Genomic DNA, 13,103 nt, shown 5'->3' with positions numbered 1-13,103 from the left:
TGATTATGAAATTACTTCCATTATTCCTGGTGTTTGCTCTGAATTACTTGGTGTAATATTAACAGCAACTTCATCTTTCTTTTCAGTAGAGTTAATATGGTATATCTTTTTCTATCTTTTTACTTTTAATCTATATGTATTTTTATATCTAAAGTGAGTATCCTATAGACAGTATTGTGGGCTTACCTCTTTAGGTTATCATGTTTTTCATGATTTTAAACTATTGTTATGAACTCTTAATTTAAATAAGTTTTTTCTTTGTGTTTTATCCATTTAAAGAATTGTCTTGAGTATGAAGTAGGTCTGAATTCTCTAGCTCTCTATTACAGTTTTTTTTTTTTTTATCGGTAAATTAGTTAAAAAAAAAAAAACTTAACAAGCACCTAGTATGTGACAGACATTTTTCTGGTAATGGAAGTATAGTGGCAAGGAAATCAAAGTCCTATCCCTCAAGAATCTAACAGTCTAGTGGCAAAATGTGTTCATTTTTTCTATATAAGTTAATTTAGAAGCAATTATAATAAAACGTACACACACACACACATATATAATCTTTAAGCAAATATTAGTCCTTTCTTTCTTAGAGCTTCCTTGGTTAGCCTTACCCTCAAATAATGGACTTTTTTGTGCCAGGCAGAATTGAAGGGCTTGATATAAGCTTGCCCAAAATCTTAGGGGAGGAAGCTCAGAAGAATGAGCCTGAGGAGATGGGAATGATTGTAATGTTTAATAGGTAACTATGAGTTCACCACATAACAGACATAGATTGGGGTATTGTGACATTGAGGAATCTGTGCTTATGTCTTTTCTGTCTTCTACAGACATTCAAGAAACAGCCTCTAATATAGAAAAAGGGTCATTGGAAACCCTTGGACTCTGGCCATCTTCCAGCCAGTCTAGATCAAAAGAACCCTCAAATACCCAAGCTCCTTCTGTATCACAGCAGCCCCCGAGGAGGAAGCTGTCACACCATCAGGATCCTCCTAAGGGAAACATGCTACCAGGGGTTGCCAAGAACATCAGATCACCAATGTCCCCCAAGGGGAATGTCAAACCACCCGTGTCTCCCAAGGAGAAAATCAAGCCACCAGTGTCCACCAAGGGGGACATCAAACCACCAGCGCCACTCAAGGGGGAGGTCAAACCACCAGTGCACCCCAAGGGGGTGGTTAAACCACCAGCACCCCCCAAGATGGAAGCCAGACCACTAGCATCCCCCAAGAGAGAGGTCAAACCACCAGTGCCCCTCAAGGGGAAGGCCAAACCACCAGTGTTCTCCAAAGGGCAGGTCTAATCATCAGAGGCCCACAAGGGGGAGGTCGTAGCATCAGCATCCCCCAAGAAGACCATCAAACCAAGTTTGTACCTAAGTGATCATCAGACAGACACCTCCCCCACAACTGAAACATAATGACCCCCTACCGCAAAGAGTCTAGACCCACAGAACCCATCAAAGACACCCCAACCCTGAAAATCAACCCTGAGACCCCTGTTGTTGAATTCTCCTCTGAGGGATCCTTTTACGTAGTACATTCCTCCTCTGCTAGTGTGGCATCATTCCCGTACAGGATGTTCTTGGAGGAAATTTAGCCACAGTCACTTTCTCCTTCCTCTCTGTACCTCAGGGTGACCTGATGGTAGAGAAAGGTCAACAGAGGAGTTCAGGAGAGCTAGGGAGACTCTCACAAAAACCATTCTGGTCTAGCCTTTCTATAAAGAATGCATTTCAAGGGGATGAGCAAATGGAAAATACTTGTTATCCTGGAGCTGGAGCTGGTTTCTCTCCGGGTGTCAGAGGATCTGTCTCATCCTAACCCTTCATTATATTCCCCACTAAAGGAGTGGCTGTGGTGAACATCAGCATGTAAATAAAGGCAGCCTCACAGGAACTCAGAAGGTAATTGATACAATCTTTGGGGCCCTCTGCGGTCACTCAGGCTGACAGGGTCAAGGGAGGAGTTCCAGAGTGATGCCGTCAAGAGTCAGAGAAGGAGAGGTGGCATGGGCGTGAGCAGGGGCAAAGCTCTCAGCCCACTCACCGTCCTGTCGGACAGTGTGCGTGGGGTGCTTCCTCATAGCTTGTCGCTGGCCGATTCCCCAGTGGGGTGATGCGTTTAATCCCATGTCCACCCAGTGACCTTTGGCCATCAAGGGAAACTAGAATTAAGAACCCAGTGTTAGAAGCAGTGAGTTGCATCCCACTGTGTGACCATCACCTACTCCCCCTCCTTCTCTGGACCTCATATTCCCATGTATATGATGATGTGCAGGGTGTTGCCTCTGTTCTAGTTGGAGATCTTGGTGAAGGGCTGAGTGGTCAGGATGTCCTGTGGGAGCAGTGGGAGTCTGAAGCTGCACAGCTGGACTGTCTGGCCTCACTGTCCTCAGCTCCAGCCCAGAGTCACCACCCACATGAAAGCCTCGGGCCCTCAGATGGGGAAAGGAGCCAGAGGGTAGAGTCCAGCTGTGCCACAGAGCTGCTGTGGGAGGCAGGCCGTGGTTGGGACCAGCTAGTGGGACTACCAAGGAAGCCCAGGAGGCCGCCAGGTGTGTGGGGCTGGAATTGGAATTTTAAGAGCCTCAAGAAATGGAAACTGTCGTCCCAAATAAGATGATTGAGTGGAATTGGAAGAGGGATATAAGAAGACACAGCCTTGGGGAACACAGAGTCTGGGCTGGGTAGAGAAGCAGCCCAGGGAAGTGCCTGAGAGGAAGACCAAGGAAGATGTGATGAAAACCAGGTAAGTGGGCCCATGGGGCCAAGGGGAGCTTGGAGGTCATGCCCTCTTTACCGGCAGCCCCAGGTGTGCCCTCCTGTGTCAGTGGTAGGACTCTGCCTTCTGGGCCCTTTGGTAGGAACTGCTCAGGCCCACACATCTGAGCATCAGTTACCTCAGCACAGATGGCCACCCTGACTAATGTGAGCAAAGAGCATTTTGGAGGGAGGAAGTGGGTGGTAACATCTGATGATGCTGAAAGACCAAGCACTAAAGAGTTGAATGGATTTAGGACTTTGTAACTCAAGCAAGGACTTTGTAACTCAGAGAGAATTTTTGATGGAGAGATGAGAGGTAAGGAAGTAGACACAGCAAACATGGACAACCTCTCAAGACCTGTGTCCAGCAGGGTGGATGAAGTGAGGATGGTGGTCACTGATAGGGTCTCTTGGAGTCTGGGTCTGGGGGCCTTTGTTAGAAGTACAGACAGAAAAGCCTACCCCTGCCTGTTCTTCCCTGTCATTGCTCACCATGGTTCTGGGATCGATGAGGCTGATCCCGGACTTGTTGATGGCAATTAAGAGGCTCTTCCCAAGTGGTGCTAGTGATAAAGAACCTGCTTACCAATGCGGGAGACAAACGCGGGTTCGATCCCTGGGTTGGAAAGATCCCCTGGAGGGGAGCATGGCAACCCAACCTAGTGTTCTTGTCTGGAGAATCACACGGATGGCAGAGCCTGGTGGGCTACTGCCCATAGGATTGTGAAGAGTTGGACACGACTTAGCAACTTAGTATGCATGCACATGAAAGTTTGGCTCTGTAGTTTGCTAGTAAAAAAAGGAAAACCCAGAGTCTGGGTTCACCCTTAAGTGGGGAACCCAGAGCAGCAAATGTTCTGTATGTTTGGGGTAGGAATGAAGCTGCCCTCAACTGGGCTTAAGTTTGCCTTTCCCGCTTCACACCTCATGCCCGTCCACACTCAACCACTTGTACTTCCTGCCCAGGCCTGAGCTCACACCTCTGGGTCTTTGCTCAGGCCAAACTGTCTGCCAGGAACACTCCCTCCAGGGTCTCCCTGGAAAGCTGAGGTGTTGCCTCTCCCAGGAAGCCTCGGCCTTCACAATCTGTTTGGGCCTCACATCAGCTATTCCTTACTTCTGTATCTGACATTTCCTAATCATTAACACTTGAGCCAGCCTTTTGAGACTCAGGGGAGCCTGTGGGAGACTTAAAAAAAAGGACAGGGACACAATGACCTGTCCATGGTTCTAAGAGGAGAGTCTGGGAGAATTTAGATGAGGGATGAGTGGAGTTTGGAAGGTGGGGAGGGTGTTCCATGTAACCTTCCACAGGAAGGATTTTAGGATGTTTTTCTGGCCTTGTGATTGTAATTTTACAGTGGTATTTCTGAATCTCTCAGTTCAGTTCAGTTCAGTTGCTCAGTCATGTCCAACTCTTTGTGACCTCACGGACTGAAGCATGCCAGACTTCCCTGCCATCACCAACTCCCAGAGCCTACTCAAACTCATGCCCATTGAGTCGGTGATGCCATCCAACCATCTCATCCTCTCTTGTCCCCTTCTTCTCCCGCCTTCAGTCTTCCCCAGCATCAGGGCCTTTTCCAGAGTCAGTTGTTCGCATCATGTAGCCAAAGTGTCAGAGTTTCAGCTTCAACATCAGTCCTTCCAATGAATATTCAGGGCCGATTTCCTTTAGGATTGATTGGTTGGATCTCTTTGCAGCCCAAGGGACTCTCAAGAGTCTTCTCCAACACCACAGTTCAAAAGCATCAGTTCTTCGGTGCTCAACTTTCTTTATGGTCCAACTATCACACCCATACATGACTACTGGGAAAACCATAGATTTGACTAGATGGACCTTTGTTGGCAAAGTAATGTCTCTGCTTTTTAATGTGCTGTCTAGGTTGGTCATAGCTTTTCTTTCAAGGATCAGTGGTCTTTTAATTTCATGGTTGCATTCACCATCTGCAGTGATTTTGGAGCCCCCCAAAATAAAGTCAGCCACTGTTTCCACTGTTTTCCCATCTATTTGCCATGAGGTGATGGGACTGGATGCCATGATCTTAGTTTTCTGAATGTTGAATTTTAAGCCAACTTTTTTACTCTCCTCTTTCACTTTCATTAAGAGGCTCTTTAGTTCTTTGCTTTGTGCCATAAGGATGGTGTCATCTGCGTAGCTGAGGTTATTGATATTTCTCCCGGCAATCTTGATTCCAGCTTGTGCCTCATCCAGCCCAGCGTTTCTCATGATGTACTCTGCATATAAGTTAAATAAGCAGAGTGACAATACAGAGCCTTGACATACTCCTTTCCTGATTTGGAACCAGTCTGTTGTTCTATGTCCAGTTCTATTTGTTGCTTCTTGACCTGCATACAGATTTCTCAGAAGACAGGTCAAGTGGTCTGGTATTCCCATCTCTTTCAGAATTTTCCAAAGTTTATTGTGATCCACACAGTCAAAGGCTTTGGCAAAGTCAGTAAAGCAAAACTAGATGTTTTTCCAGAATTGTCTTGCTTTTTCGATGATCCAACAGATGTTACCAATTTGATCCTTGCTTCCTCTGCCTTTTCTAAATCCAGCTTGAATATCTGGAAGTTCACGGTTCACCTGCTGTTGAAGCCTGGCTTGGAGAATTTTGAGCATTACTTTCCTAGCATGTGAGATGAGTGCATTTGTACTCATTTTGAGCTTTCTTGGTAGTTTGAGCATTCTTGGCATTGCCTTTCTTAGGGATTGGAATGAAAACTAACCTTTTCCAGTCCTGTGGCCACTGCTGAGTTTTCCAGATTTGCTGGCATATTCAGTGCAGCACTTTCACAGCATCATCTTTTAGGATTTGAAGTAGCTCAACTGGAATTCCATTACCTCCACTAGCTTTGTTAATAGTGATGCTTCCTAAGGCCCACTTGACTTCTCACTCCAGGATGTCTGGCTCTAGGTGAGTGATCACACTTATTGTGGTTATCTGGGTCGTGAAGATCTTTTTTGAATATTTCTTCTATGTATTCTTGCTACCTGTTCTTAATACTTTCTGCTTCTGTTAGGTCCATACCATTTCTGTCCTTTCTTGTGCCCATCTTTGCAAGAAATGTTCCCTTGGTATCTCTAATTTTCTTGAAGAGATCTCTAGTCTTTCTCATTCTATTGTTTTCTTCTATTTCTTTGCATTTATCACTGAGGAAGGCTTTCATCTCTCTCCTTGCTGTTGTTTGAAACTCTGCATTCAAATGGGTGTATCTTTCCCTTTCTCCTTTGCCTTTAGCTTCTCTTCTTTTCTCAGCTATTTTTAAGGCCTCACCAGATAACCATTTTGCCTTTTTGCATTTCTTTTTCTCAGGGATGGTCTTGATCACCACCTCCTGTTCATTGTCACAAACCTCCTCCATAGTTTTTCAGGCACTCTGCCTATCAGATCTAATCCCTTGAATCTATTTGTCACTTCCACTGTATAATTGTAAGGGATTTGATTTAGGTCATACCTGCATTGTCTTGTCATTTTCCCTACTTTCTTCAATTTAGGTCTGAATTTGGCAATAAGGAGTTCATGAGCTGAGCCACAGTAAGTTCCCGTTCTTGTTTTTGTGGAATGAATAGAGCTTCTTCGTTTTTGGCTGCAAAGAATATAATCAGTCTGATTTTGGTGTTGACCATCTGGTGATGTCCATGTGTAGAGTCTTCTCTTGTGTTGTTGGAAGAGGGTGTTTGCTATGACCAGCATGTTCTCTGTTAGCCTTTGACTTGCTTCATTTTGTACTGCAAGGCCAAATTTACCTGTTACCCCAGGTAGCTCTTGACTTCCTACTTTTGCATTCCAGTCCCCTATAATGAAAAGGACATCTTTTTTGGGTGTTAGTTCTAGAAAGTCTTGTAGGTCTTCATAGAACCATTCAACTTCAGCTTCTTCAGCATTACTGCTCAGGCCATAGACTTGGATTACTGTGATATTGAATGATTTGCCTTGGAAACGAACAGATATCATTTTGTCATTTTTGAGATTGCATCCAAATACTGCATTTTGGACTCTTTTGTTGAATATGATGGCTATTCCATTTCTTCTAAGGAATTCTTGCCCACAGAGTAGATATAATGGTCATCTGAGTTAAATTCACCCATTCCAGTCCATTTTAGTTTGCCGATTCCTAAAATGTTGATGTTCAGTCTTGCCATCTCCTGTTTGACCACTTCCAATTTGCCTTGATTCATGGACCTAATATTCCATGAATATTATGCAGTATTGCTCTTTACAGCATCAGACTTTACTTCCATCACCCGTCACATCCACAGTTGGTGCTGTTTTTGCTTTGGCTCCATCTCTTCATTCTTTCTGGAGTTATTTCTCCACTCTACTCCAGTAGCATATGGGGCACCTACTGACCTGGGGAGTTCATCTTTCAGTGTCATACCTTTATGCTTTTTCATACTGTTCATGGGGTTCTCAAGGCAAGAATACTGAAGTGGTTTGCCATTCCCTCTCCAGTGGACCACGTTTTGTCAGAACTCTCTGCCATGATCCATCCATCTTGGCTGGCGCTACATGGCATGGCTCCTAGTTTCACTGAGCTAGACAAGGCTGTGGTCCATGTGATCAGATTGGTTAGTTTTCTGTGACTGTGGTGTTCATTCTTTCTGCCCTCTGATGGAGAAGGATAGACGAGTTTTAAAGCTGCTTTCCTTTTTTTTTCCCCCAAGCTGAAATACAGTTGACATAGAATATTATGTTAGTTTCAGGTATGCTGCATAGCTATTTGACATTTTCATACATTATGAAATTACCACCATGATAAGTCTAGTAACCATTTTTTCTCATACAGTATTATTGACCATATTTCTTATCCCCCTGGCTTGTACACTCTATAAATGGACCTCTTATTCCTCTTTACCTATTTCCTCCACCTTCCTTCCACCTCCACTCTGGCCAATTTATTCTGTGTGTCTGTGAGTACTTTTTGTTTTAATTTTTTGTTAGCTTTGTTTTTCAGTTTCTACATATAAATGAGATCACATGATATTTGTCTTTCTTTCTCTATTTAGCACTTGTTGCAAATGGCAAGATTTCATTCTTTCTTACGGCTTAAATATCCCATTGTGTATTTATACCACATCTTTGTTATCCATTCATCTGTTGGTGAACACTCAGCTTGCTTCCAAAAATTGGTTATTGTAAATAAGGCTGCAGTGAGCACTGGGGTGCACATATCTCTTCCAGTTAGTGTTTCCATTTTCTTCAGGTAAATAACCAGGAGTGAGTTTTCTGGGTCGTGTGGTAGTTTGATTTTTAATCTTTTGAGGAAACTTCATACCGTTTTCAGTAATGGCTGTATGAATTTATATTTTTGTCAGCAGGGCATGAGAGTTCCATTTTCTCTACATCTTTGCCAACACTTGTTATTTGTCTTTTTTGTAATAGCCATTCTGGTGTGAGGTAATATACACATACATACATACATACTAATATAATCATTTTAACTTGATAAGCCCTTAAGTTTGAACACATTTCAATCACCCTATGTATGTACTCCCACTCCCCTCCTTTAATGTTTTTGATATATTTTACAGTTTTTGTTTGTTTATCCCTTAATTACTTGTGAATGTAGATGATTTTACTGCTTTGTCTTTTTACCTTCCTACTAGGTTTATAAGGCATTGATCTACTCGTTTTACTGGGTGTTTGCCTTTACCAGTAAGATTTTTCCTTTCATATTTTCATGTATCTAGTTGTAGTCTTTTTTTTCCTCTTGAGAAGTCCCTTTAACATTTCTTATAAAGTTGGTTTAGTGCTACTGAACTCTTTTTGCTGTTGCTTGTCTGTAAAACTGTTTATCTCTCATTCATCTATGAATGATAAATTTGCTAGGTAGAGTATTCTTGGTTGTGGGTTTTTTCATTTCACCACTTTGAATATATTGTGCCACTGCCCCTGGCCTGCAGAGTTTCTGTTGAAAAGTCATGACTATCTTATGGGAGTTCCCTTATACATAGCTCATTGCTTTTCTCTTGCTGCTCTTAAGGTTCTCTTTTTACCTTCAATTTTGGCCATTTTAAGTATAACCTATCTTTGTGTGGATCTCTTTGGGTTCATCTTGTTGGGGACTTTTTATGCTTCCTGAGCTTGGGTGTCAGTTTCCTTCCCCAGGTTAAGGTTTTAGCTACTATTTTTTCAAATAAATTCTCTTCCACTTTCCCTCTCTCTTCTCCTTCTGGGACCCCTATAATGTGAATGTTACTATACTTGATGTTGTCCCAGAAATCTCTAAAACTGCTCTCATTTTTAAAAATTCTTTTTTTTTTTTTCTTTTTAGGTTAGGTGATTTTCTCTACTTTGCCTTCCAGTTTAGTGATCCATGCCTCTGTATCATCTCCTCTACTGTTGTTTCCTCCAGTGTATGTTTTACTTCAGTTATCATATTCTTCTGATCTGTTTCTTTATCTTTTCTAAGTCTTTGTTCAACTTCTCACTCTGTTCATTCATTCTCCTGAGTTCATTGAACATCTTTATGATGATTATTTTTGACTCTTTATGGGGTGGATTCTTATCTACACTTTATTAGTTCTTTTTCTGAGGCGTTGTCTTATTCCTTTGTTTGGACCATATCCCCTGATCCTCATTTTGCTCACTTCTCTGTGTTTTCTTCCTACATGTTCATTGTGTTGCTTACACTTCTGATCTTGGAGAAGTGACCTTATGTAGCCAACACTCTGGCATTCAGCAGCATGCTCTCCTGTATTTACCTACTTAGATGCTCTAGGCTGCCCCCTATGTGGGCCACTGTTGTGACACAGATGACTGTTGAGGGTGTGTTGATAGATAGGACTGGCCCTCAGCCTGGTCGGCTACCCTGCCTTCCAGCAGGCCTGGTAGCTCCCAGCCCATTGGAGAGTGGAGGATGCTTCCTGTATGGTTGGCTGCGTGGCCTGGCTGGGGGATATGAGCTGTTGCTGGCCCATTGTTGTATTAGAAAGCCTCTGGTGCTAACTGGTGACATACAAGGAGGACTTGAAAATGGATCTTGCCAGTGCCATTGTTATCTCAGTAGAAGAGCTCCCAGAATAGCTGCCACCTGCAGTGCTTTCCCTTAGAAGAGTCCCAGTTGCCTCCTGTGTCTCTGGGAGGCTCTTCAACATCAGCAACTGTGTCTGACTCAGCCTCTTTTCAAACTGCTGCCTCTGCACTGGAACTTGGAGTGTGTGAGCTTTTGAGTGTATCCCTCTAATTAGAGTGAAGTCACTGTTTCCTCCAGCTCTCCTGTAGAAGATCTACTGGTTTTCAAAGCCAGAATTTCTGGAGCCTCATTTTCCTGGTTCAGGACCCTCAGGAGGGGTACCCCAACCCCTCGCTCCTTAGGGAGAACTTATGCATTTATGATATTTCTCCTGTTTGTTGGTTACTAGCCCAGGGGAGTGGGCCCTGACTTTACTGCATCTCTGCCCTTTCTACCATCTTGTTGTGGTTCTTTCTCTGTATCTTTAGGCGTGGTAAGTCTTTCCTGCTAGTCTTCAATCATTCTCATAGATAATAGCTCTGTAAATTGTTGTGATTTTGCTGTGTTTGTGGAAGAAGGTGAGTTCAGGGTCTTCCGACTCCACTATCTTGGCCATCTCTATTTTATTTCTAAAGGAAACCTCGTATCTTGTTTTCTCTGATATCCACAGCAACTCATATTTCGCTTGAGGAGGCTGAGGCTTAGAGAAAAGTAAACTGATTAAGGTCTCATAGCTGGAAAGTGGCAGGGATGAGTGTGAAACTGTCTTCTTTAAATATGTACTACATCACAATATACTCTGTTGTTTCCTAACCAGCTTACACATCTGACTCACTCATGATGCTTTTCTAAAACACAGATGCCTGGCTCCCACCCAAACTTTTGGAGTCGGAATTTCCAGAGGGGTAGGTTTGGGTCTGTAAGGGGATTTGGAAGATGAGAAAGAAAAGAACCCTGTGGGCTGTGTTAGTGGTTGAGATTTGAGCTGGCAATGGTTAGAATGTCTGTGGCCATTATCTAATGCTGACCTCTAATGTGGCTTCAGTGTGTGCCTGGGGGGAGGGGAGATGCATAAATGATTGCAAGAAGCTGTAATTGAGGGCCTTTCATCGTTGGTGCTGAGTTGCAGAATTCCATGTGGGATGGCCTGGTTCTTATGGTTAGGATCTGGAGCCTTTGGTTTATTCTATGCAGTCCAGTAGTATGCAGTTTAGAACTTTTTTCTGGCTCTCATTTTCACAAACAAGGTGGAATTCTCTAAGCTTGGGAAGAGTTTAACAAAATTGATTTAAAACCTGGACTAAGTCAGTGTTTATTCCTCTTGTTTGGAGCTTTTTTACTGCCTTGGGCTCAGATTAGCTAAGATGAACCGATGGGAAGGGCTTCTTGAAGATCTTAAAAAATCTTAAAAAAAGATAAACAAGGTCAATGATCTGTGGGGATTTTGCAGTATCAGCCTCATTTCCCATGCTGCCAGAAGCTAAATAGACTTGACCAAAGAAAGGATGGGTGGGGTTTCAGGCTTCTGTTTCCGTTTTTATTTCCTCCAGCCTGTTAGCTCTGGTTTCATGAAATCATATGATTTGTTTCTTTTTCCTCAGTCATGGTTTCTTTGTCTTAATGAGTGGGTTGGGAAATCTTACTCTGACACTTTCCTTCATTAATGATAACTCATGTTTGTAAAGCTCTTTAACTTCTACAAAGCACATACTTTTTTTTAAATCTTAGTTGATCCTTAAAATAATAAGAACAATAGTAATAAAAATAATAGCAAATAGTACTAACACAATAGTAATAATCCTAAAATAGTAACAGCAGTAACTGTGCTACTATTTATTGAGAGCCTTTTAGTTACCACATGTTATGTTAGGATCTTTGATGTTTGTGAAATATATCAGTTTTTCAAGGAGATGAATATTTCACTTTGTAGACAGCAAACTGAGGTAACTCAGTTTGAGTAACTTGCCCAGGGTCTTATAGTTAATATGACTGATCTGGGATTATAGCTCTTCTCTATTATTCCAGAGACCTCTCCACTGTACAACCCTGATACTCTTGTGCTCAGAGAGTCAAGGAGTTGCCCAAGATCACATGTTACATAGTTGCAATGAATGTAATCTGCACTTGGACTTTGGTGTTTTGACCTCTGGACTAGCTCTAATTCTTCTAAGTCCTCAGACACCATGTACTGTTTGAAAGCTCCCATCCTAGAGATGTTCAGATTAAGCCCTTCAGTAGAACTGATTTGGTTAGTTCTTTTAACTTATTTTAAAGCAAATTTGCATTTAATGACATCCATTCATATTCACTTAGTCTGCAATATGAAGAAGACACGGTGCATGTAGAAGAAGCTATGTTGGAGTTCAAGCACTTAAGGTTATCACCATTGACCACCCCTGACTTTGTGACCTTTGGTAAGTCTCTCTACCTTTCTTCATCTCAGTTATCTTACCTGTAGTATGCATACATAATAATATTTATCTCATAGATTAAATATTAGGTATATCAACCAACCATATGTTCAAGATTCTATAAGTAATAACACTTTAAATATCCTGTTTGGGGTTTTGTTCCTATTGCAATGTTTCCACTTTGTTGTTTGACAACCTCATGACCTTCTCTTGGCTTCAATTTCTTTCTTATCTGTAAAATGAATAAGTTGGATTAAATTATTTGTAAGGTCATATGTACCTTGTGAACCATGATTCTCCACTGTACTGTTAAATCTTTATACAGAAAAATGCACCCTTCAGCAGTGTACAGCTCGTGAACTGTCACATTGACGGTACCTGTGTGGCCACTATCTTGACCAACAAATACAATATAACCAGCCCCTCCTAAGCTCCCTGTGTTTTCCTTTTCAGACACTAGCATCTCTCTCCTTTGGAAGATAAACAACATGAATGAGTTTGCCTGTTTTTGAACTTGCTATACATCGGATCATACAGTGTATATTCTTTTCTTTGCCTTCATTAAATTTAGCATCAATTGTAAGGTATTTCTGTTTGTTTGTTTTTTTCTCTTTTTCTATATATTGGTCAAATTTTTTCATTGCTCTATAATACTCTCTTTTAGGATTATTATCCATTGTATAATTCATGGATATAAAGTTGATTTAAGTAATAAACTCTTTTAAAAATAAAAATTAATTAAATTTTTATTGATGTATAGTTGATTTACAGTGTTATGTTAGTTTCAGGTATACTTTCGTATATGTATATATATATTCTTTTTCAGATTTCTTTTCCTTTATAGGTTACTACCAGATATGGGATTTTCCAGGCAAGAATACTGGAGTGGGTTGCCATTTCCTTCTCCAGGAGATCTTCCCAACCCAGGAATTGAACCCGAGTCTCCTGCATTGTAGGCAGATGCTTAACCATCT

At 42.0% G+C, this 13,103-nt stretch overlaps 1 long non-coding RNA gene across 1 annotated transcript; it reads left to right on the top strand.

The window, feature by feature from the left end:
- The first annotated feature begins 2,136 nt into the window (after positions 1-2,136).
- Positions 2,137-12,709, top strand: LOC122676092. Its single transcript, XR_006335420.1, has 3 exons — positions 2,137-2,741; positions 12,032-12,132; positions 12,583-12,709. It is a non-coding gene; the product is annotated as an uncharacterized LOC122676092 (long non-coding RNA).
- The last annotated feature ends 394 nt before the right edge of the window (positions 12,710-13,103 follow it).

Source organism: Cervus elaphus, chromosome 2 (genome assembly GCF_910594005.1).
Source record: "Cervus elaphus chromosome 2, mCerEla1.1, whole genome shotgun sequence".
NCBI classification, from domain to species: domain Eukaryota; kingdom Metazoa; phylum Chordata; class Mammalia; order Artiodactyla; family Cervidae; genus Cervus; species Cervus elaphus.
Note: the sequence above shows the minus strand (reverse complement) of the source record. Positions and strands in the feature narration are given on the sequence as shown.